Genomic DNA, 26,934 nt, shown 5'->3' on the forward strand with positions numbered 1-26,934 from the left:
AAACGCCTACAGAGAAGAAACTCTATTCCAATGTCTTGGTTGAAGGGAAAATTTGCTTAATAGAAGCTCAAACCTTCAGTAGCTTTAATTAGACTTTCAGCCCATTTTTAGTGAGCTTCAAAATAATAAATGTAGGGATATGCCCTATTTGACAAGTAGGGATTGCTCAAAACGGTACCAATTTAAAAAGTTATACACCATAGGGAGGGAAACCCATATGTCTTTTTCATGGAATCTCTGTCCAGTGCAGAGATGAGCTAGTATTTCAAGAAGGAGAAAAAGCGCAAAACGGTCTTATCCCACAGATTAAGGACAATATACTTCCAAAAGCTGCTCACCAGATGATTAGAGACACACGCTCAAAATGTTGGCTGCTGTAGATCCGACCGGCCATATAATGCAGTGTATAGGAGGTGTGTGTATATTTTCTACGCTGCCGCAACAATACAATTTCAAACTTGATGAGGCAGTAATGGTGGTTTATTCAATGAGTCTCAGGTTCTTAGTGACCCCTTCTTCAAGAAATGCCACACAAAAACTGTTTTAATAAACCACCATTACTACCTCATCAAGACATATGTAGAACAGGAAAGATTACCAAAAAGTGCTAAGTATGCGAATACACCAATCTTAGGGTACTGTCACACTCTGCAACTTTCCAACGATCACGACCAGCGATACGACTTGGCCATGATCGTTGGAAAGTCGTTGTGTGGTCGCTGGAGAGCTGTCACACAGACCGCTCTCCAGCGACCAACGATGCCGAAGGCCCCGGGTAACCAGGGTAAACATCGGGTTACTAAGCGCAGGGCCGCGCTTAGTAACCCGATGTTTACCCTGGTTACCATCGTAAAAGTAAAAAAAAAAAAACAGTACATACTCACATTCTGGTGTCCGTCAGGTCCCTTGCAGTCTGCTTCCCACTCTGACTGAGTGCCGCCGTAAAGTGAAAGCAGATCACAGCGGTGACGTCACCGCTGTGCTCTGCTCTTACATTCCGGCCAGCAGTCAGTCAGAGCGGGAAGCAGACTGCAAGGGACCTGACGGACACCGGAATGTGAGTATGTACGTTTTTTTTTTTTTACTTTTACGATGGTAACCAGGGTAAACATCGGGTTACTAAGCGCGGCCCTGCGCTTAGTAACCCGATGTTTACCCTGGTTACAAGCGAACGCATCGTTGGATCGGTGTCACACACACCGATCCAACGATGACAGCGGGAGATCCAGCGACGAAAGAAAGTTCCAAACGATCTGCTACGACGTACGATTCTCAGCAGGGTCCCTGATCGCTGCTGCGTGTCAGACACAGCGATATCGTATGGATATCGCTGGAACGTCACGGATCGTACCGTCGTAGCGACAAAAGTGTCACTGTGTGACAGTACCCTTAGTCAAATATAAATCCCATTGTTTGCTGCCAACTGACCCCCTGAGTACTATGAGAGATAACATGTACTCCAGCCTGATATCAGGAGAATATATATCATGGATCCTATCTTGTCCAAAACGGCATGTGTGCAAACAGATGGTAAACAAGTGAGAGCAGACCCCTGTAGAAAAATAGGGAAATAAATATACTGCAATACTACAATGTCCTAGTTATTTAAATAAACATATGCATACACACGCCATATGGAAATACAAGGAATCAAGATCCAATGTCCTAAGGCATGAATAAGTGTCAGTCTATGCAAGAAATAAATAGGTGTAATTCCACAGCAGTTATGGAGGTAAGTTACCCAGTCCTGTCCCTCGGGGAAAAAAAGGCCCTGAACCCCACGCGTTTCGACGCTACTCAAGCATCTTCATCAGGGGAAGAGTGTAATGAGTAGCCCGACCCTGCCTATTTATGTAGGACTAAATATCATTAACAATAATCACCTGTGAGTTTGACCGCAGCATCCAAGAGCCCCATGCTGCATGGCAGACGGAAGTACTCCCGGGTCAAATTACATCGCCTACGTAGATGACCGTGCGGCTGATGTTAGGGCCACTAATACCAGAGTTTTTAGAGTTAGTACTTTAGCCGGTAATTCATTCAAGGGCTCAAAGGGAGATCTCGTCAATGCCTCAAGAGCTAGATTTAAGTCCCAAGGAGGCATCTCTGGGGCTGGCATTGGTCTCCACCTATGGCATGCTTTAATGAACCTAACTATCCATCTATCCGCCACGAGGTTATAATTATACAGGGCTGCCAAAGCAACCACCTGCACCTTAAGGGTGCTAATGGCTAGGCCCATCTCCATAGAGATATTCTAATATAGCTTTAATCGAGACATTGGCCCCCCACAGACTGTCCAGAACAAGCTAAGAATTTAGCCCATATCCTGCTGTATATTCTAGTTGTTACCATCTTCTTACATTACCGTCTAATGCCAGGGAGAAGCCTTTTTGTATTAATGGTGCACTCTCAAAATCCAGGCCGTCAAATGCAGACCTGACCTCTGAGGATGAGTCACTGGGCCCTGCCTGAGGAGAAGCGGAGTATCTGGGAGAATCCAGGGATCTGATAGGGACATTTCCTCATCCATGAGAACCATGGCCTCTTGGGCCAAAAAGGAGCAATGAAGATGACTCTTGCTCCCTCCTCCCGAATCTTTCTCAGGACTGTCGGAATCAACATCAACAGGGGAAATGCGTAAGACAGCCTGTAATCCCAAGGAATCTGTAGTGCGTCCACCGCATATGATCCTTCTCTAGGATTCAAAGAGCAGAAGATCTTTGTTTTCCTGTTAGCAAACAGGTCTATTTCTGGCTGTCCCCATCGATACACAACCTGCTGAAAAACTAGCGGATCTAGTTCCCATTCACCCTGCTTCTGGATATTCCGGCGGAGAAAATCTGCTTCTTCTTTCCCCTTCCCTTTTATATGTAGTGCGGTTAGTCTCAATTGATATTCCTCCAAGATTTGGAGAATTAACTGTGATAGCAGCATCAGGCCCTGGGATCTTGTGCCTCCCTAATGGTCGATATATTCAACCGTCGTCCGGTTGTCTGACATTACTCGAATGTGGTGCCCTTGTAGATGGGGAACTACTGCTCTTTTTACCGCCAGTAGCTCTTTCATGTTTGAGGAATGGCCGACTTCTGTCTCTGACCAGATATCCTGGACTTTGTGAGCCCTGAGATGTGCTCCCCATCCTTCTGCGCTTGCATCCATCATGATCATGTCTGTTACTTCGTAGGACCACAGAATTCCCTGTGATAGATTACCTGAGTCCAGTCACCAAGCCACGGACTCGATTGCTCTTCGGTAAAGTACAACTTTCCCTTCTAAATAACCTCCGAGTCTTCTTTCTCTATCTAGGACATCCTGATGTAAAGTCCTGGAGTGAATCTGGGCTTATTGGACTGCCGGAATACAGGAAGTCATTGTTCCTAGGAGAGACAGCCTTCCTCAGAGACATGCCTGGGTTGGTATCTGCTGCTGATATAAGGGTCATGATCTTGTTTTTCTTTTCCTCCGGTAGAAGACAGGCTTGTTCCGCCGAGTCCAAAATAAGTCCTAAGAAAGACTGAATCTTTAAGGGCTGCAGTCTTGACTTCTCCATATTTATCATCCATCCTAGCCGAGTCAGAGTGACTCGGATGTGTCTCAGCTGACGACTGCAGTCCTCCGACCTGCAGATTACCCAAAAAAATCCAGAATCGGCACTATCACCACATTATGTTCTCTGAAATGCGCAGTCACTTCCAGAATTATATAGGTGAAAAATCTTGGGGCTATGGAGAGACCGAAGGGTAGAACCCAGTTTTGGAAGTGTCTTAGCTGACTGTCTATATATACTGCTACTCTCAGGTACTGCTGGTCTCTCTGATGGATGGGGACATGGTAGTATATGTCATTCAAATCTAAGACACTCATATAGCAGCCTGGGAACAAAATCTTTGCTGACTTTATTGACACCATCTTGAATGGTCTCTAGACCTGAACTTGTTGAGACTTTGCAGGTTGATAATAGTCCTTAAGGACTGGTTGGGTTTCCTTATCAGGAACAGGGGAGAATTAAACTCTTTCCCCTGCTGCTGAAACTGTACCTCCACCAGAACCCGTTTCTGCAGTAAGCCTAACACTTCTGCCTCCAGGGCCTGTTGCTTTTTCAGAGTGCATGGGGACGAGATCTTGAAGCTGTGCCTGGGAGTGGACCTGAACTCCAGTGTTAGTCCTGATTTTATTATATTCAGGATCCAGGTATTGGCTGAGATTTCCTCCCAGGCAGGTTGGAAGTGGGACAACCTTCCTCCTGCCTGGGGAAGCCCATCACTTAGAGGGCTTTCGGCTCTCTGCCGAGGGGCCCCCAGACATGAAACCTTTGTTCCTTGATATCTTCTTCTTCCAGTTGCTTTGTTACCTAAGGGGTTTGTTCATGTTATACTTCCTCCTTCTAAAGGAACTATTGTATTGAGGAAGAGACACATTGGGAAAGCCCTTCTTCATATCCACTGCTTTATCTAGGATATCATCTGTTGTGAATTTGCTTTTTGCTCCCTCTAGTGGTTACTAGTCTTTTGACTCTGGTTTTTCTGTCATTCCTTTTATCCGCACCTGGGTCGTTAGTTAGGGGTGTTGCTATATAAGCTCCCTGGACCTTCAGTTCAATGCCTGGCAACGTAGTTATCAGAGCTAGTCTGCTGTGCTCTTGTCTACTGATCCTGGTTCCAGTTATATCAGCTAAGTCTGCCTTTTGCTTTTTGCTATTTGTTTTGGTTTTGTATTTTTGTCCAGCTTGTTCCAAATCTATATCCTGACCTTTGCTGGAAGCTCTAGGGGGCTGGTGTTCTCCCCCCGGACCGTTAGACGGTTCGGGGGTTCTTGAATTTCCAGTGTGGACTTTGATAGGGTTTTTGTTGACCATATAAGTTACCTTTCTTTATTCTGCTATCAGTAAGCGGGCCTCTCTGTGCTAAACCTGGTTCATTTCTGTGTTTGTCATTTCCTCTTACCTCACCGTCATTATTTGTGGGGGGCTTCTGCTGTGGAGATGGACCCAGTCAAGGTCCGAGCTATTCTTGATTGGACTCAGCCCTTGTCAGTTAAGAGTCTTCAGAAGTTCTTGGGCTTCGCTAACTTCTACCGTCGTTTTATCGCTAATTTTTCTAGCATTGTGAAACCTTTGACGGATATGACCAAGAAGGGCTCCGATGTAGCTAACTGGGCTCCTGCTGCCGTGGAGGCTTTCCAGGAGTTGAAACGCCGGTTTACTTCGGCGCCTGTTTTGTGCCAGCCTGACGTCTCACTTCCCTTTCAGGTTGAGGTGGATGCTTCGGAGATTGGGGCAGGGGCCGTTTTGTCGCAGAGAGGCCCTGGTTGCTCTGTTATGAAGCCTTGTGCCTTTTTCTCTAGGAAATTTTCGCCTGCCGAGCGAAATTATGATGTGGGCAATCGGGAGTTGTTGGCCATGAAATGGGCATTTGAGGAGTGGCGTCATTGGCTCGAGGGTGCTAAGCATCGTGTGGTGGTCTTGACTGATCACAAAAATCTGATGTATCTCGAGTCTGCTAAACGCCTTAATCCGAGACAGGCCCGCTGGTCATTGTTTTTCTCCCGCTTTGATTTTGTTGTCTCGTATTTACCAGGTTCAAAGAATGTGAAGGCCGATGCTCTTTCTAGGAGCTTTGTGCCTGATGCTCCTGGAGTCGCTGATCCTGTTGGTATTCTTAAAGATGGAGTTATCTTGTCAGCTATTTCTCCGGATCTGCGACGTGTGTTGCAGAGATTTCAGGCTGATAGGCCTGAGTCTTGTCCACCTGACAGACTGTTTGTCCCGGATAAGTGGACCAGCAGAGTCATTTCCGAGGTTCATTCCTCGGTGTTGGCAGGTCACCCGGGAATTTTTGGCACCAGAGATCTGGTGGCCAGGTCCTTTTGGTGGCCTTCCTTGTCAAGGGATGTGCGGTCATTTGTGCAGTCCTGTGGGACTTGTGCTCGAGCTAAGCCTTGCTGTTCTCGTGCCAGCGGTTTGCTCTTGCCCTTGCCTGTCCCGAAGAGACCTTGGACACATATCTCCATGGATTTCATTTCTGATCTTCCGCTATCTCAGGGCATGTCCGTTATCTGGGTGATATGTGATCGCTTCTCCAAGATGGTCCATTTGGTTCCTTTGCCTAAGCTGCCTTCCTCTTCCGATCTGGTTCCTGTGTTTTTCCAGAACGTGGTTCGTTTGCACGGCATCCCTGAGAATATTGTGTCAGACAGAGGATCCCAGTTCGTTTCCAGGTTCTGGCGATCCTTTTGTAGTAGGATGGGCATTGATTTGTCGTTTTCGTCTGCTTTCCATCCTCAGACTAATGGACAGACGGAGCGAACCAATCAGACTTTGGAGGCTTATTTGAGGTGTTTTGTCTCTGCTGATCAGGACGATTGGGAGACATTCTTGCCGTTGGCTGAGTTTGCCCTTAATAATCGGGCTAGTTCCGCCACCTTGGTTTCGCCTTTTTTCTGCAACTCTGGTTTCCATCCTCGCTTTTCTTCGGGTCATGAGGAACCCAATCTTGAGATTCAGGCAGAAAAGGCCTTGCTGTCTATGTCTCAGGGGCAGGACGAGGCTGAAGTGTATTGCCAAAAATTTCGGAAATGGTCCGTGCTGACACATTGGAACGAGTGTGCACTGGCCGCTAATTTTAGAAATGGCCTTTCTGAAGCCATTAAGAATGTTATGGTGGGTTTTCCCATTCCCACAGGTCTGAATGATACTATGGCACTGGCTATTCAAATTGACCGGCGGTTGCGGGAGCGCAAAACCGCAAATTCCCTCATGGTGTTGTCTGAACAGACACCTAATTCGGTGCAATGTGATAGAAAAACCGCAAATTCCCTCATGGTGTTGTCTGAACAGACACCTGATTTAATGCAATGTGATAGAATCCTGACTAGAAATGAGCGGAAAATTCATAGACGCCGGAATGGCTTGTGCTACTACTGTGGTGATTCTACACATGTTATCTCAGCATGCTCTAAACGTATAGCTAAGGTTGTTAGTCCTGTCACCGTTGGTAATTTGCAACCTAAATTTATTCTGTCTGTAACTTTGATTTGCTCACTGTCATCTTATCCTGTCATGGCGTTTGTAGATTCAGGTGCTGCCCTGAGTCTCATGGATCTCTCATTTGCTCAGCGCTGTGGATTTACTCTTGAACCATTAGAAAATCCTATTCCTCTTAGGGGTATTGATGCTACACCATTGGCAGCAAATAAACCGCAGTATTGGACTCAGGTTACCATGTGCATGACTCCTGAACACCGCGAGGTGATACGTTTCCTGGTTTTACATAAAATGCATGATTTGGTCGTTTTAGGGCTGCCATGGTTACAGACCCATAATCCAGTCCTGGACTGGAAGGCTATGTCAGTCTCAAGTTGGGGCTGTCGTGGTATTCATGAGGATTCCCTGCCTGTGTCTATTGCTTCTTCTACGCCTTCGGAAGTTCCGGAGTATTTGTCTGATTATCAGGATGTCTTCAGTGAGTCTGAGTCCAGTGCATGGCCTCCTCATAGGGACTGTGACTGTGCTATAGATTTGATCCCAGGCAGTAAATTTCCTAAGGGAAGACTGTTTAATCTGTCGGTACCTGAACATACCGCTATGCGTTCATATATCAAGGAGTCTCTGGAAAAAGGACATATTCGTCCGTCTTCTTCCCCTCTTGGTGCGGGATTCTTTTTTGTGGCAAAAAAGGACGGATCTTTGAGACCTTGTATTGATTATCGGCTTTTAAATAAGATCACTGTCAAATTTCAGTATCCTTTACCGCTGTTGTCTGACTTGTTTGCCCGGATTAAGGGTGCCAAGTGGTTCACCAAGATAGACCTTCGTGGTGCGTACAACCTTGTGCGCATTAAGCAAGGTGATGAATGGAAAACCGCATTCAATACGCCCGAAGGTCATTTTGAGTACTTGGTGATGCCTTTTGGGCTCTCCAATGTGCCTTCAGTTTTTCAGTCCTTTATGCATGACATTTTCCGGAAGTATCTGGATAAATTTTTGATTGTTTATCTGGATGATATTTTGTTTTTTTCTGATAATTGGGATTCGCATGTGGAGCAGGTCAGGTTGGTCTTTAAAATTTTGCGTGAAAATTCTTTGTTTGTCAAGGGCTCAAAGTGTCTCTTTGGTGTACAGAAGGTTCCCTTTTTGGGGTTCATTTTTTCCCCTTCTGCTGTGGAGCCTTCTGACTGTCCTGGGGTGGATTCTGTGGTGGATAGGTTGCAGCAGATCTGGAATCATGTGGTGGACAACTTGAAGTTGTCACAGGAGAAGGCTCAGCGCTTTGCCAACCGCCGCCGCGGTGTGGGTCCCCGACTACGCGTTGGGGATTTGGTGTGGCTTTCTTCCCGCTTTGTTCCTATGAAGGTCTCCTCTCCCAAATTTAAACCTCGTTTTATTGGGCCTTACAAGATATTGGAAATCCTTAATCCTGTATCTTTTCGTCTGGATCTTCCTGTGTCGTTTGCTATTCACAATGTATTTCATAGGTCCTTGTTGCGGCGGTACATTGTGCCTGTAGTTCCTTCTGCTGAGCCTCCTGCTCCGGTGTTGGTTGAGGGCGAGTTGGAGTACGTGGTGGAGAAGATCTTGGATTCTCGCCTCTCCAGGCGGAGGCTTCAGTACCTGGTCAAGTGGAAGGGCTATGGTCAGGAGGATAATTCCTGGGTGGTCGCCTCTGATGTTCATGCGGCCGATTTAGTTCGTGCCTTTCATGCCGCTCATCCTGATCGCCCTGGTGGTCGTGGTGAGGGTTCGGTGACCCCTCACTAAGGGGGGGGTACTGTTGTGAATTTGCTTTTTGCTCCCTCTAGTGGTTACTAGTCTTTTGACTCTGGTTTTTCTGTCATTCCTTTTATCCGCACCTGGGTCGTTAGTTAGGGGTGTTGCTATATAAGCTCCCTGGACCTTCAGTTCAATGCCTGGCAACGTAGTTATCAGAGCTAGTCTGCTGTGCTCTTGTCTACTGATCCTGGTTCCAGTTATATCAGCTAAGTCTGCCTTTTGCTTTTTGCTATTTGTTTTGGTTTTGTATTTTTGTCCAGCTTGTTCCAAATCTATATCCTGACCTTTGCTGGAAGCTCTAGGGGGCTGGTGTTCTCCCCCCGGACCGTTAGACGGTTCGGGGGTTCTTGAATTTCCAGTGTGGACTTTGATAGGGTTTTTGTTGACCATATAAGTTACCTTTCTTTATTCTGCTATCAGTAAGCGGGCCTCTCTGTGCTAAACCTGGTTCATTTCTGTGTTTGTCATTTCCTCTTACCTCACCGTCATTATTTGTGGGGGGCTTCTATCCAGATTTGGGGTCCCCTTCTCTGGAGGCAAGAAAGGTCTTTGTTTTCCTCTACTAGGGGTAGCTAGATTCTCCGGCTGGCGCGTGTCATCTAGAATCAACGTAGGAATGATCCCCGGCTACTTCTAGTGTTGGCGTTAGGAGTAGATATATGGTCAACCCAGTTACCACTGCCCTATGAGCTGGATTTTTGTATTCTGCAGACTTCCACGTTCCTCTGAGACCCTCGCCATTGGGGTCATAACAATCATCCAGAGCCTGGCCAAGAAGATATTTCTTTTCACATGGGACTTAACATAGCTTGGCCTTGGACTGGGCATCCTCAGTCCAGCTTTTGAGCCACAGAGTTCTAGGGCCGCATTTGATAGATTTGCTGACCTGGCTGCCAAACTGATGGAATCTGCTGAGGCGTCATCTAGGAAGGTAGCTGCTCCCTGCATCAGTGGAAGGTTTGCCAACATCTTCTTCCTAGGGGTGATTTTCTTGAGTTGGTCTTCAAGCCGCTGTAGCCACACCATCATAGACCTGGCCGTGCAGGTTGCCTCTATTGCCGGTTTTAATGACCCTGCTGATGACTCCCATGTCTGTTTCAGAAAAACCTGTGCCTTCTTGTCAGGGCGAGTCCTTAGGAGCCTCTAGGTCTTCAAAGGGCAATGTAGACTTCTTTACTGGCTTTGCCACTGCCACATCAATTTTAGGAGTTTTTCCCATATGCCTGCTTCTTCTTCGTCAAACGGATATCTCCTCTTTGACGAAGATGGTAGTGGACCCTTTCTCTCCAGCCTCTTCCATTCTCAATTAATGATCATCTTGATCTTTTCATTTACTGGAAAAGAGCACCTTTTCCTGTGCTCAAAGCCACCAAACATAATGTCCTGAACTGTTCTAGTGGTCTTGGGATCAGCTATGCCCATAGTCGGCCCAATTGCCCTAACCAGCCTTTCCATATCCTCTGCTGGAAAACAAGACCTATCCCCAGTGTCATTATCAGAGCAGAAAGAGAAGGAGGAACCAGATAAATCCGAATACTCCCTATCCTTCAATGTTACTTATCCCTCAGACTCGGATGACTGTAGTCCTGACGTTTCCTGCTCTTTATGTCCCATCAGGCATTTTAATGACTCCTGGACTTCTGATCTAATTATTGCCTTCAGGTTCATAGCAAACCTGGGGGTTTCCTCTGAGACAGTCTGCTGTATGCAATCAAGACACAGTCTTTTACTATACATGCTGGGTAAACTTCATCTGCACAGAGCACACTCTTTATTACTCTGCTTCGAGCTACATTTCAGGGGCCTTTCCTAGTAAAAAAAAAATACATAGAGAAAGGGGGGACCCATTGAATATGGTGAACTTTCACATAGATCACTCACCACTCAGCTGACCAATCTAGGGTACCAAAGATGGAGGCTGCATCGGTTCAGAAGAACTTTATCCCCTGGAGGTGGGTTTGTGACCTGTCTTGCTCTGCAGTCTGGTCTTGCTGCTTGCCCGACTGCCACTACTGCGTTCCTGGCAATGGCGCTTCTGGTGATGCTCTAATGGCTCCTGTGTCAGCTGCTGCTGTGGTAGCTGCTGCTTCTATGGTGGCTGCTGCTGCACATCCATGTTTGGACTGTCGCAGAAATGGCACCATAACCCTGGGCACATCCCCTTTTATACCAGGACGGCCCAGGACACCTCCATCTGGCCCCATACCTCCAGCCTTTGAATCCGGCATGCTGTGGGCAGGGGGCCTCAGCCAGCACTGCGCACACACAGTCCCAGATGGTCGCTGTAGCTTCTGGCGTGCTACATCACTGAGATGCGCCCGATATAATCAATAATGTCCCATGATGATCCTGATGACTTTGAGAGCAGTCACTACTGTGACTGCTCTCAAGAACAGCTGGCGACACACTGACACAGGAGGTAATTGCTCCTGCAGTGTATAGCACTGAGCTGTGGTGAGAGAGTTCACCAGAGTTCATCAGCTGATCAGCTCCAGTGATCTACCTTATGGCACCACTGCTGCATTATAAAGTAAGTGAGATCACCAGAGCTCATCAGCTGATGAACTCGTGTGACCTCTCTCACTGCAGCTTAGCGCTATACGCTGCGGGAGCAATGACGCTCCTGTCAGTGCATAGCCGGCGGCTGTTTTTATTTGTTTTGTTTTTTAAATTTGAGCACAAGCGCTGGCTGCCGAGAGACTACTTCTCCCATCACCAGCTCCTGCTATCACTGTTATCAGTGACAGCAGATGTAGCCTGATGGGAGGAGTAGTCTCTCATCAGTCCATGCCTGCTGACCTGCGGTAAGCTTTTTACCGTGGTTCACAGTATCTCTGCGGGGTCACAGTATCTCTGCGGGGTCATGCCGACATCTGAAAGAGTGACCCCGCAGCGCTCTGACAGCGGTAGTGATCTTACCAGTGGTAGCATTACTGCCGATCAGTACCATCGCACTGGTGTTTCCCACAGATGACAGTGTGGAAAACACCATAGGAAGCCCATAAAAACACAAACAAAACACAAGCAAATCTGCAGCAAATCCACAAACATTTTTATACCTACGTTTTTGCTGTGGATTTGACAGACTCAATTGAAGTCATTTCAGGATAAGTAATGCCTCAGCTGTTTTTCAAAATTGTGTTAATGGTATATTCAGAGAGCTATAACGTATATACTTGAGTATAAGCCAACCCGAGTATAAGCCGAGACCCCTAATTTTGCCACAAAAACTGGGAAAACTTATTGACTCGAGTATAAGCTTATGGTGGGAAATGCAGCAGCTACAGGTAAATTTCAAAAATAAAAATAGATACCATTAAAAGTAAAATTAATTGAGACATCATTTAGTTAAATGTTTTTTTTAATATCCATATTGAATCAGGAGCCCCATATAATGCTCCATAAAGTTCATGATGAGCCCCATAAGATGCTCCATACAAAAAATATGCCCCATATAATGCTACAAAATGGTTAATAATGGCCCCATATCATGCTCCATATTAAAATATGCCCCATATAATGCTGCATAAAAGGTTAATGATGGTACATAGAATATGCCTCATATAATGCTCCATAAAGGTTGATGGCCCCATAAGATGCTCCATAGAATAATATGCCCCCATATAATGCTCCATAAAGGTAGATGGCCCCATAAGATGCTCCATAGAATAATATGCCCCATATGCTGCTGCTGCGATAAAAAAAAAATTAAATATTCACCTCCCACTGGGAGCCAGGTGCCGGAGTCCTGAGCAGGCGGGGACACCAGTGCGCTATGGGGGCCAAGTGCCGGTGTCGCCACTGGCTCAGGCCCCCGGCACTTGCGATATTCACCTGTTCCCGTTCCACCACCACTCGCCGCTGTGTCTTCCGGGTCTCTGCAGTGACTGTTCAGGCAGAGGGCACGCCCTAAACACATCATCGCACCCTCTGACCTGAACGTCACAGCCAGAGGGCGCGGAAGACACAGCCAGGCAGTGGAAAGGGGGCAGGTGAATATCGCATGGCTCATCCTCCCTTGTCATACTCACCCCATCCTGGTGCGGTCTCTGCAAGACCCTGCTTCTCTGATGGTCTCTCCAGCATCGGCAGCTTGTTCCTGTGTTCAGCAGTCATGTGGTACCGCTCATTAAAGTAATGAATATGCGCTCCATGCCTATGGAAGTGGAGGCGAGTCCATATTCATTACTTTAATGAGCGGTACCACGTGACCGCTGAACACAGGAAGAGCTGCAGGCACCAGAGACCATCTGAAAAGCAGGGACGTGCAGAGACGGCATCAGAAGGGGGTGAGTCTGGTGTGACAGCCGCCACTCCTGCCGCTCCCCCTCACCCGCCAACCCTTTGGGACAATGACTCGAGTATAAGCCGAGTGGGGCACTTTCAGCCAAAAAAACTGGGCTGAAAATCTCGGCTTATACTCGAGTATATACGGTAAGTTGTCAGCGGTGTCTCTTTTGAGGACATCTTGATTTATAAATCTTTCATGTACATTGCATACTGTATATCTATATGTGTGAGCAACAGTGACCATGTTTTTGTTTATTAAACTTGAATAATGTTTTCCTGGTTCAAGAAGTAAAGATCCTGTGGTAGGTTGTCCACCAAAGGTTTTCAATTTGATCCCTGCAAGGTCCAAGTTATTAAGGATTTGCAACCCATGTCTCTTAAGGCTTTGCATTTTTATGATTAACTTCCTACTAATGTAAATTTATTAAATGTTTGTCAATGTTGCAAGATCATTGACTGACTTTACTAAGAAGGAGGCTGCTCTTAATTAGCTATTTTGCCCTACTGAAGTGACTCAGATGTTAAAACCACGAACCAACCAATTAAAGGGCAGTTTGAAGCTTTTATGTACTCTACTTCAAAAAGCAAAAAAAATAATTCTTAAATATTGGTTAGAATCTACTACTCCCTCCATCCCAGAATTGACAACTCAAATGAAACATTTTATGGAGGTGGAAAAGTCGGATGCAGTTACTAATAAAGTCACAAGCAGGCAAATTTCTTTTGAAATGGAAGAAATTTATTATAAAGTTTTTGCTTTTTGGAAGAAAAAAGGAATATCGTGGAAACTTTTGTCAAAACTGCATGGTATATCTTAGAGGATATAAAAAACAATCTAGGTCAACTCTATATTAATAATTGAACAGTAAAAGGAGTAACGTACCTTTCAGACTATAAGACACACCTCAACTTTCAGGAGGTAAATAGGGAAAAAAATTAATGCGTCAAATGGGGGTCCGTCTTACAGTCAAAATTCAGCTTACTGGTGACGGTGGTGGATTGGGGTCACAGGAGGTGTTCGGAGGTGTGACGCTGCGGGCTGATGCTGCTAGTTCCATCCCAGGTTGGTAGAAGCGGCTGCTCAGCGGTGCGGGGGTTATGTCGACATTTTGTGAAGGCCTGGAGCCCCGCACTTCCATGGTTTCAATGTGGTCGATTCCGGGAAAATTCCCGCCGGAGGCAGCCCATGCGCAGATTGAGATCTCGGCTAGAGTTAAGCGAAATTTTCAAAATTCGGTTCCGATTGTGATCGGCGACGAATATTGTTTTTGCAATATTTGCCGAACACAGACGAATTTCATTGGAGTCAATGGGAGTAGAAGTGAATGAATATGTTCGGAATCGATCATCTAACATAAATTTGGCATGAATAGGGTACCAATATGACACAAATATAACAAATTCAGGTTCAGCAACTGATTCCGAACATATTCGCTCAACTCTAATCTTGGGAGCCGCCATTTTCCCGAACTCCACCACATTGAAACCATGGAAGTGCAGGGGCTCAAGGTTTTCACAAAATGTTGCCGTAGCCCCGATCCGCCAAAATACCCTGCTCCTACCAGTCCGGGACTCCCAGCATTGCTCCTCATTGTCACCCTGCTGAACACCCCCTCCTCCCAGCCCAGGGCCCGCAGCATCACCTGCAGTATCACCCGACTCCTGACACCACTGCCCCCTACCACTGGTAAGCTACATGTGGTCTATAAGACGCAAAACCACTTTCCCAAAAAAATTTGTGGAAAAAAGTGAGTCTTATAGTCCAAAAATACGGTAGTTCAAATACATCAACTAACTTCACCTTACATATTTTTCTTTGATGATGGCTTTTTGCAATGTCTTATTTCAGTTTTTATGTTAATTTGGTTATCTTTAGTATTTAACATCTTTAACAATACACAGGTGCTTCTCACAAAATTAGAATATTATAAAAAAGTTAATTTCAGTTCAATGCAAAAAAAACTCATAGTCATTGCAAACAGAGTGATCCATTTCCAGTGTTATTTCTGTTAACCCCTTCACCCCCAAGGGTGGTTTGCACGTTAATGACCAGGCCAATTTTTACAATTCTGACCACTGTCCCTTTATGAGGTTATAACTCTGGAACGCTTCAACGGATCTTGGCGATTCTGACACTGTTTTCTCATGACATATTGTACTTCATGATAGTGGTAAAATTTCTTTGATATAACTTGCGTTTATTTGTGAAAAAATCGGAAATTTGGCGAAAATTTTGAAAATTTTGCAATTTTCCAACTTTGAATTTTTATGCCCTTAAATCACAGAGATATGTCACACAAAATACTTAATAGGTAACATTTTCCACATGTCTACTTTACATCAGCACAATTTAGGAACCAAAATTTTTTGTTAGGGATTTATAAGGGTTAAAAGTTGACCAGCAATTTCTCATTTTTACAACACCATTTTTTTTTAGGGACCACATCTCATTTGAAGTCATTTTGAGGGGTCTATATGACAGAAAATACCCAAGTGTGACACCATTCTAAAAACTGCACCCCTCAAGGTGCTCAAAACCACATTCAAGAAATTTATTAACCCTTCAGGTGTTTCACAGGAATTTTTGGAATGTTTAAATAAAAATTTACATTTAAATTTTTTTTACACAAAATTTATTTCAGCTCCAATTTGTTTTATTTTACCAAGGATAACAGGAGAAAATGGACCCCAAAAGTTGTTGTACAATTTGTGCTGAGTACGCTGATACCCCATATGTGGGGGTAAACCACTGTTTGGGCGCACCGCAGAGCTCGGAAGGGAAGGAGCGCCATTTGACTTTTCAATGCAAAATTGACTGGAATTGAGATGGAACGCCATGTTGCGTTTGGAGAACCCCTGATGTGCCTAAACATTGAAACCCCCCACAAGTGACACCATTTTGGAAAGTAGACCCCCTAAGGAACTCATCTAGATGTGTGGTGAGCACTTTGACCCACCAAGTGCTTCACAGAAGTTTATAGAGCAGAGCCGTAAAAATTAAAAAATTAGGGGCGAAAATATAATTTTTGTGAAAAAATATGATTTTTTATTTTTACGGCTCTGCTCTATAAACTTCTGTGAAGCACTTGTTGGGTCAAAGTGCTCACCACACATCTAGATAAGTTCCTTAAGGGATCTACTTTCCAAAATGGTGTCACTTGTGGGGGGTTTCAATGTTTAGGCACATCAGGGGCTCTCCAAACGCAACATGGTGTCCCATCTTAATTCCAGTCAATTTTGAATTGAAAAGTCAAATGGCGCTCCTTCCCTTCCGAGCTCTGCTATGCGCCCAAACAGTGGTTTACCCCCACATATGGGATATCGGCGTACTCAAGACAAATTGCACAACAACTTTTGGGGTCCAATTTCTTCTCTTACCCTTGGGAAAATAAAAAATTAGGGGCGAAAATATGATTTTTGTGAAAAAATATGATTTTTTTTTCCCCAAGTGTAAGAGAAGAAATTGGACCCAAAAGTTGTTGTGCAATTTGTCCTGAGTATGACGATACCCCATATGTGGGGGTAAACCACTGTTTGGGCGCATAGCAGAGCTCGGAAGGGAAGGAGCGCCATTTGACTTTTCAATGCAAAATTGACTGGAATTAAGATGGGACGCCATGTCGCGTTTGGAGAGCCCCTTGTAGAGATCAGATTGAAGAATCCATTTTGTCTTCCTATTCAGAGACGTCTGGCTTTATATGAAGAAACTTGAGCAAATAGACATTTCCTTTTATGGACGCATTCCTTCTTGTTATTGTGACCTTTAACCTACATTCCAGAAGTTGAACGTTATTAGTAGAATAGATACTCTTTGTTAGAGAATATGAGCGCTTGTACGCATGTCTGTAATGCTTATCTCTTTGCCATATAAAAAGAGGGGTGAGAGACCAGGGGGGCCAGATGAGCTCCTGGGCGATCCCTGCATATGATCACACATCTCTTGTGCTGTGTGTTATTACTTGGATCTCTCTACATCAGTAAGCCGGGGACTGATAAGGACTCAACATTTCCTGGCGCCCGAACAGGGACCCGAGGTGAGAGTATTTACTCAAGATTTACCTGCGGATACGGACAACGGAGATCTGGGATAATGGACGGCAAATGAAAAAAAACCTGGCCAGGTAAGAGACATTATTAGTTCTCTTTTATCTGCCCTGTATTATCCGAAAGATCTCTATGAGCCGTGTCATGCTGGGTTAGTCTAGTAGTGAGTAGATACCTATAGAACTCGGGTTACCATATTGTATAGATTTATGAGTCTAGTCCCTGGCAGTGTGTGAACAGTGTGTGAACAGTGTGTGAACAGTGTGTGAACAGTGTGAAGGTTGTGACATGTTGTGAAAGAAGAATAGAAGTACGTAGAACAATAAGCCACGATTGTTAGAACAAGGTTATTGGTGAAGTCAGCCTAACTGGGTTATGAGGTAGCGTCCTTCTGGGAGACCTCCGCCCATGCTTGACTCTCCTATAGAACTTGTTTCTACATTCCCTGGATAAGGTGTGATAGAATGAGCCCAGGACGCGGTTTTCATGAGCCTGGGACAAGTATGCTAACTGACACAGAAAGTTTTGTGATCTGTATGGTGTTGCTGGGTCTGTGTGCATAATAGCACTTAAGTACGTCCTGCATATTAGAAGAAACAGAGCAGACAAGCCCTTCAATATTTTAGCTCCCTAGGAGAGAAGGCAACGAGACGCCACCAACAGAGGAAGTGGTTGTCCAAACGTCACCTGGGGTAGAAATAGCAAATATTGAAAGGATATTTTAGCTCCCTAGGAGAGAAGGCAACGAGACATCACCACAGTGATTGTCCAAACGTCACCTGGGGTAGAAATAGCTAAAATGAGAAATAAACAGACCAAAACTGTTTTAGGACAAGTGGAAGCAGCAGATATCATACAGGAAAGATGTGGAAAGGCAGTCAGAAGTCAGATTAGAAGAGTAAGAGAAAAATTGGGAATTTCAGAAGCACTTATGTTCAGTACAGAATGGGAAAGACTGAGTAAAGAACGAGGTGGAATTATTAAAGACAATGGGTGGGAAGAAATCATACATTGTATGATAGAGGTCTCAAAAACAGCTAAAGAGGAGAATTGGAAGTATGATCCAGACACTTCCAAATGGATCATGGGAAAGGGAAAAAGTTGTGACATAATCCCACCACCTTACCTAGATCCAAAAGCCCAATCATTTGTACCATCTGGAAGAGCAGAAGGAGGAAAACAATTTCCAGCCTTGTATCCCAATCTTGGTGGGGTAGGAGGATGGGAATGTTCACACTGTGGACAACAAAATCCAGATGGGAGAAATGATTGCCTAGCCTGTGGTACACCTAGATATGGCGCTGTACTGTTAGGGTAGTACCTAGACCTTTTAGAGAAGTTGGTGCTAATGGAGTAATGGCAACCCACTACCATAACACACGGCAATACTTCCCTTGGTCCCCTGCCGAGGGTATGTCCCTCTTACATAACGCACCAGATCCTGTCCAGTTTCCAGTTAGATTTGCGCAGTATATACAACAAATCATGCAGACTCATGCTGGGGTCTGGGCGGACGGGGAAGAATTATGTAGAATGAAAATGTCCCCCGGACTTTTTCAGGAATTATTGACACACTTACAGCCCAATAGACCAGTGGCAGAAGGGGGTGCCTTACAGACAGAAGCATCAGGCACCCAGTTCACAGAGGCATTAATAATTTTCATGAGAGGAAAACAGAGGGAAAGGGGGTCTACAGGTGTGATTATGCAGAAATTTGGGCAAAGTATTGAAGAATATAGTCAAGAACTAGAAAATAGCTTTAGGGATGAAGGATTGGATATGACTGATGCTTCAGTAAGGAGACTTTTTTACAAAACAATTAATAGAGGGGTTAGATCCGAAAATCAGAGAAAAATTTAAATCCTCTACTCCAGATTGGAGAACAATTGAACAACCAAATATTGTGAAACAACGATGTTTAGGAATAGCCATGGATATGAGAGAGAATCATAAGCCTGTTAGAATAGCACAAGCTAATACAGGAGGAAGAGTGAGACACAATTTTCTTTGCCACTACTGTAAAAAGCCAGGTCATTTCCAAAGAGAGTGCAGGAAGAAGTTGGCAGATATAAAGTCAGGCAAATTTGTTCCCAGAAATAACCCTCCCCAAACGGACAACCAGCAGAAATCTACCATCATAGATGGTTCCATACCAGATTCAGATTGACTCGATGTGTTACAAACTTCCCTACCAGCTAGGAGACCTATGATACAGGTGAATGTGGGGGGGAGAGAGATTCCATTTTTGATAGATACAGGTGCAACTTCCTCAATTTTGAATCAAGATTTTCTTCCAAATCCGGAAGATATTTCAGAACAAACAACTTTTGCTGAGGGTTATGATGGGGTAATTCGAACACTGCCATATACTGTGCCCCTAGAGGTCTCATTAGGACCTAAATGTTTTGCATCCAGATTTTTGTATGCCAGAGGTGCCCCAACATGTTTGTTAGGAACTGATGTACTAAAGAAATTAGAAGCTAACATCAATTTTAGGGAAGATGGCACAGTTATGCTGACTATCCCTGATGATGCAGAAACATTAGAACAATATGTCAGAATTCAGGCTTTTGAGGATTATGCTGAAGAAAAAGAGTACACCATAGATCTAGACCTCTCAATGGTCCCAGAAACACTGTGGGCACAGGGTGACACTGATGTGGGATTATTACATATCTCTCCTGTAAAATTATCTGTGCAACCAGGAACTGTTCTCCCACAGCTCAGACAATACCCTGTGAGTGCCCAGCAGGAATTAGCAATTACAAAACAGATAGAGGGATATAGAGAGAAAGGAGTTTTGGTAGAGATACAATCACCTGCTAACACCCCTCTGTATCCAGTCAAAAAGAGAACTCTTGATAAGAGTTCTATGCCCAAATATCGTATGGTACATGATCTAAGAGAAATAAACAAAGTTCTAGATCCAATCACCCCAGTTGTACCCAATCCTCATACGTTACTATCACAGATACCAGCCAGTTCTCAAGTGTTTACTGTAATAGATCTTTCAAATGCATTTTTCTCGGTTCCTTTACACCAAGATAGTTGGCATTTGTTTGCATTTACATTTAAGGGCAAACAGTTGGCGTGGACACGCCTTCCACAGGGAATGATACACTCCCCTACTCTTTATTCAAATGCCCTACAAACAGTCCTTCAGAGGTTTGGACCTGAAACACAGGTAGTAATTTTGCAGTATGTGGATGACATACTACTTTGCTGCCCAGATCTAAAAACCGCAGAAAGGTCTACTGTGAGTTTACTATGTTTTCTAGGAAAAGAAGGGTGTAAAGTGAATAGACAAAAGCTACAAGTTTGTCAGATCAAAGTGGTCTTTCTAGGTCATTGCATTTCTCAAGGTAAAAAGCATCTTACACCTCAAAGAACTGAAGCAATAAGACAGATGAATGAGCCTAGAAATCATAAACAGCTACGAGCATTTTTAGGAATAGTGTCTCATTGTAGACAATGGATTATACATGCCAGTCAACTAATGCAATCACTGTATGACTGTGTAAAAAGTGAACCTTATTTGTTGACAAAAGAAGGTCAGATTTCGTTTCAACAATTAAAAGATGCCCTTGTTTCAGCTCCAGCGTTAGGGCTACCAGACTACACCAAACCATTTCAGCTTATGGCTGCAGAAGTTGATTCCCATGCTACAGGAGTTCTTACCCAGAAGCATGCAGGGAAACAAAGACCAATTGCATATCTTTCAGCAAGGTTAGATCCAGTAGCCAGGGCAGCGCCAACCTGTGTACGTGTGGTTGTTGCTGTCTCGCTATTGTTGGACAAAGCATCAGAAATTGTCCTAGAGTATCCACTCACAGTTCAAACTACGCATGATGTTTATGGGATATTAAACCAGGTCCAACCAAAACACATTTCCATGGCCAGACATTTGCGGCTACAGTGTTCTTTGCTGCTCCCCTCTACTATCACATTTGCAAGGCTTCAGACTCTCAATTTAGCTACACTGCTACCTCTCGAGTCTGAAGGGGGGAATAAGGACACTGATCCACACGCAAATTTTTTCCCTACAGACACACATGATTGTACAGAGCTCATTTTACAAGAAACGGTAGGCTTACCCAATGTATCCGAAACACCACTTCAAAATCCAGATTTAGAGCTGTTTATAGATGGTAGTAGGTTTGCAGATGACACAGGTAATTTCCATACAGGGTATGCAGTTGTGTCAGAATCTGAAACTCTCAAAGCAGAACCTCTTCCACCGAAACAGTCTGCACAAGAAGCAGAACTAACAGCATTGATTGAAGCGCTAAAAATAGCTGAGAATCAGACAGCTAATATATACACTGATTCTAGGTATGCACATGGTATTGTGTTTGACTTTGGAGTAATCTGGAGAGCTAGAGGTTACATGACAGCGTCAGGCCAACCTGTAAAACATGCTTCTCTGATCAAACAGATCTTAGAGGCTGCACAAGAAACAAAAGAAGTAGCAGTAATTAAGGTAGCTGCACATGTGAGACTCGACACTAGGGAATCTAGGGGAAATGATAGGGCTGATAAAGCAGCCAAGGCAGCAGCGGTCAAACCCTTACAGCAGGTTCATACTGTAAACCCCACAGAAAATACTGAAGATAGACTGAGACAAGCACAGGAAGATGCAGGAGAAGAGGAGAGGGACAGGTGGAAAAAGGAAGGGGCAGAAGAACAAGCAGGAATTTGGAAGAAAGATGGACTAATATGTCTACCTAGAGCCTGGTACCCGATTGTAGTTGGTGGACTGCACCACCCTACTCATGTGTCTGCAAATGCAATGACACTGCTGGCAAAGCAAGTCTGGTTGGCTCCAGGTTTTGGCAACTATGCAAGAGACTATTGTGCTGCATGCGTTATATGCCTAACACATAATCCTGGACAGACAACAAAGACCCCTATGAAGCATCACGTCCGACCTCTCTATCCGTTTCAGCGATTACAAATAGACTTTATCCAGCTGCCAAAAAGTAATGGGTATGAGTATGTGTTGGTATGTGTGGACATGTTCTCGGGGTGGCCAGAGGCCTATCCAGTTCGGAAGGCTTCAGCTAAAAACACTGCTGTAAAGCTAGTTGCCGAACTGATACCCCGTTACGGTCTCCCTGAAGTGATCGAGTCAGATAGGGGTACTCATTTCACTGGAGAAATATTTCAAAATGTACTGAAAATGTTGGGTGTTGAAAGTTAGTTACACACTCCGTACCATCCTCAAAGTTCTGGTAAGGTGGAACGCATGAATGGAACTTTAAAATTAAAAATACAGAAAGCCATGGCTGAAACAGGAAAGCCTTGGACAGAATGCCTTCCACTGGCCCTTTACTCAATACGCAATACCCCAAGGGGTAAGACTAAACTGTCTCCATATGAAATTTTGTTTGGCAGGACTGCCAATTTAGGATGTTATTTTCCACAGCAACTTGTGTTAAATATTGAGTCATTGACTTCTTATGTGCAAAATCTTCAGAAACAATTAACTAAGGTGCATGCACAAGTTTTTGCTTCCCTTCCAGATCCTGACAACATTGAAGGAAGTCACAAGTTGGAACCAGGTGATCAAGTCTATGTAAAAAGACACACCAGAAAGGCTCTTGAACCAAGATTTGACGGACCCTTCCAAGTCCTGTTGACAACACCTACATCAGTCAAGCTTGAAGGAAAGGCATCATGGATACATGCAAGCCATTGCAAAAGAGCAGTATAAAACTCATAACATTGATGTTAATAGTATTAACCTCAACGGAGGCATGGGATAGACTAAATTCTTTAACCCCTTTGAACAATAGATTCGTGCAACATCATAGAAAATTAGTACATGACATTTAAATTAAAGGACGTACAACGACTCAGAGATCAGTATGACAAAGATAATGACCAGAATAAGGATAGCTGGTGGTCTGATACTTTCTCTTTTCTCAACCCAGCCAACTGGTTCAGAGGAATCGGTGGGTGGGTTGCTGGGATCATGTAGAGCATAATACATATAGTTATGATTATTGTAGTCATATACGTACTATTCCAGATTGTGCTCAAGAGTATCTCAGTATGCACAGATAAATTTTGTGTAATAGATGCAAGAGTATAAATTTTCTTCTTTATTCTTATGTTATCCTCTAGTGATTCTAATTAATATTACTGTACTAATCTTTGTTTTTTTATATTTTAGTATACTTATTGCAAAACAAAGAAAAGGTTGTGAGAGTTAAACGGAAGAATTGATACTATATTTGATTCTCTTATTAATGATATAAGCGTGTACATGTGTAATACCAAAAATAAAGGCTTTGTCTTTGGCCCTGTGGTAATCTAAAATATGGATATGTTAAAGGGGATTTGTGATAGATCATAAAAGGAATATGTCAAAGGGGGGAATTGTAGAGATCAGATTGAAGAATCCATTTTGTCTTCCTATTCAGAGACGTCTGGCTTTATATGAAGAAACTTGAGCAAATAGACATTTCCTTTTATGGACGCATTCCTTCTTGTTATTGTGACCTTTAACCTACATTCCAGAAGTTGAACGTTATTAGTAGAATAGATACTCTTTGTTAGAGAATATGAGCGCTTGTACGCATGTCTGTAATGCTTATCTCTTTGCCATATAAAAAGAGGGGTGAGAGACCAGGGGGGCCAGATGAGCTCCTGGGCGATCCCTGCATATGATCACACATCTCTTGTGCTGTGTGTTATTACTTGGATCTCTCTACATCAGTAAGCCGGGGACTGATAAGGACTCAACACCCTGATGTGCCTAAACATTAAACCCCCCCACAAGTGACACCATTTTGGAAAGCAGACCCCCTAACTTATCTAGATGTGTTTTGAGAGCTTTGATCCCCCAAGTGTTTCACTACAGTTTATAACGCAGAGCCGTGAAAATAAAAATTCTTTTTTTTTTTCGCAAAAATGATTTTTTAGCCCCCAGTTTTGTATTTTCACAGGGGTAACAGGATAAATTGGACCCCAAAAGTTGTTGTCCAATTTGTCCTGAGTACGCTGATACCCCATATGTGGGGGGAACCACTGTTTGGCCGCATGGCAGAGCTCGGGAGGGAAGGAGCGACATTTGGAATGCAGACTTAGATGGATTGGTTTGCAGTCGTCACGTTGCATTTGCAGAGCCCCAGATGTACCCAAACAGTAGAAACCCCCCACAAGTGACCTCATATTGGAAACTAGACCTCCCAAGGAACTTATCTAGATGTGTTGTGAGAACTTAGAACCCCCAAGTGTTTCACAACAGTTTATAACGCAGAGCCGTGAAAATAAAAAACATTTTTTTCCCAAAAAATTATTTTTTGAGCCCCCAGTTTTATATTTTCCCAAGGGTAACAGGAGAAATTGGACCCCAAAAGTTGTTGTCCAATTTGTCCTGAGTACGCTGATACCCCATATGTGGGGGGAACCACTGTTTGGGCGCATGGCAGAGCTCGGAAGGGAAGGAGCGCCATTTGGAATGCAGACTTAGATGGATTGGTTTGCAGTCGTCACGTTGCATTTGCAGAGCCCCAGATGTACCCAAACAGTAGAAACCCCCCACAAGTGACCTCATATTGGAAACTAGACCTCCCAAGGAACTTATCTAGATGTGTTGTGAGAACTTAGAACCCCCAAGTGTTTCACAACAGTTTATAACGCAGAGCCGTGAAAATAAAAAACATTTTTTTCCAAAAAAATTATTTTTTGAGCCCCCAGTTTTGTATTTTCCCAAGGGTAACAGGAGAAATTGGACCCCAAAAGTTGTTGTCCAATTTGTCCTGAGTACGCTGATACCCCATATGTGGGGGGAACCACTGTTTGGGCGCATGGCAGAGCTCGGAAGGGAAGGAGCGCCATTTGGAATGCAGACTTAGATGGATTGGTCTGCAGGCTTCACATTGCATTTGCAGAGCCCCTGATGTACGCAAACAGTAGAAACCCCCAAAAGTGACCCCATATTGGAAACTAGACCTCCCAAGGAACTTATCTAGATGTGTTGTGAGAACTTTGAGCCCCCAAGTGTTTCACTACAGTTTACAACGCAGAGCCGTGAAAATAAAAAATCCTTTTTTTTCCCACAAAAATGATTTTTAGCCCCCAAATTTATATTTTCCCAAGGGTAACAAGAGAACTAGGACCCCAAAGGTTGTTGTCCAATTTGTCCCGAGTATGCTGATGCCCCATATGTTGGGGTAAACCCCTGTTTGGGCGCACGGGAAAGCTCGGAAGGGAAGGAGCACTGTTTTACTTTTTCAATGCAGAATTGGCTGGAATTGAGATCGGACGCCATGTCGCGTTTGGAGCGCCCCTGATGTGCCTAAACAGTGGAAACACCCCAATTCTAACTAAAACCCTAATCCAAACACACCCCTAACCCTAATCCCAACGGTAACCCTAACCACACCCCTAACCCTGACACACCCCTAACTCTAATCCCAACCCTAATCCCAACTGTAAATGTAATCCAAACCCTAACTTTAGCCCCAACCCTAACCCTATCTTTAGCCCGAACCCTAACCCTAACCCTAGCCCCAACCCTAGTCCTAACCCTAGCCCTAACCCTAGCCCTAACCCTAACCCTAGCCCTAGTCCCAACCCTAGCCCTAACCCTAGCCCTAACCTTAGCCCTAACCCTAGCCCTAACTCTAACCCTAGCCCTAACCCTAACCCTAACGGGAAAATGGAAATAAATACATTTTTTTTAATTTTATTATTTTTCCCTAAATAAGGGGGTGATGAAGGAGGGTTTGATTTACTTTTATAGCATTTTTTATAGCAGATTTTTATGATTGGCAGCCGTCACAGACTAAAAGACGCTTTTTATAGCAAAAAAGTTTTTGCGTCTCCACATTTTGAGACCTATAATTTTTCCATATTTTGGTCCACAGAGTCATGTGAGGTCTTGATTTTTGCGGGACGAGTTGACATTTTTAATGGTAACATTTTCGGACATGTGACAGTTTTTGATCGCTTTTTATTCCGATTTTTGTGAGGCAGAATGACAAAAAACCAGCTATTCATGAATTTCTTTTGGGGGAGGCATTTATACCGTTCCACGTTTGGTAAAATTGATAAAGCAGTTTTATTCTTCGGTTCAGTACGATTACAGCGATACCTCATTTATATCATTTTTTTATGTTTTGGCGCTTTTATACGATAAAAACTATTTTATAGAATAAATAATTATTTTGGCATCGCTTTATTCTGAGGACTATAACTTTTTTATTTTTTCGCTGATGATGCTGTATGGCAGCTCATTTTTTGCGGGACAAGATGTCGTTTTCAGCGGTACCACGGTTATTTATATCCGTCTTTTTGATCGCATGTTATTCCACTTTTTGTTCGGCGGTATGATAATAAAGCGTTGTTTTTTGCCTCGTTTTTTTTTTTTTCCCCCTACGGTGTTCACTGAAGGGGTTAACTAGTGATATAGCTTTATAGGTGGGGTTGTTACGGACGCGGCGATACTAAATATGTGTACTTTTATTGTTTTTTTTATTATTTAGATAAAGAAATGTATTTATGGGAATAATATATATGTTTTTTTCTTTATTGAGGCATTTTTTATTTTTTTTTTACACATGTGGAAATTTTTTTTTTATACTTTTTTACTTTGTCCCAGGGGGGACATCACAGATCGGTGATCTGACAGTTTGCACAGCACTCTGTCAGATCACCGATCTGACTTAGAGCACTGCAGGCTTACCAGCGCCTGCTCTGAGCAGGCACTCGGTAAGCCACCTCCCTCCCTGCAGGACCCGGATGCCACGGCCATCTTGGATCAGGGACCTGCAGCGAGGAAGGAGGTAGGAGACCCTCGCAGCAACGCGATCACATCGCGT

The sequence above is a fragment of the Ranitomeya variabilis genome, chromosome 4 (genome assembly GCF_051348905.1).
Source record: "Ranitomeya variabilis isolate aRanVar5 chromosome 4, aRanVar5.hap1, whole genome shotgun sequence".
Lineage (NCBI taxonomy): Eukaryota > Metazoa > Chordata > Amphibia > Anura > Dendrobatidae > Ranitomeya > Ranitomeya variabilis.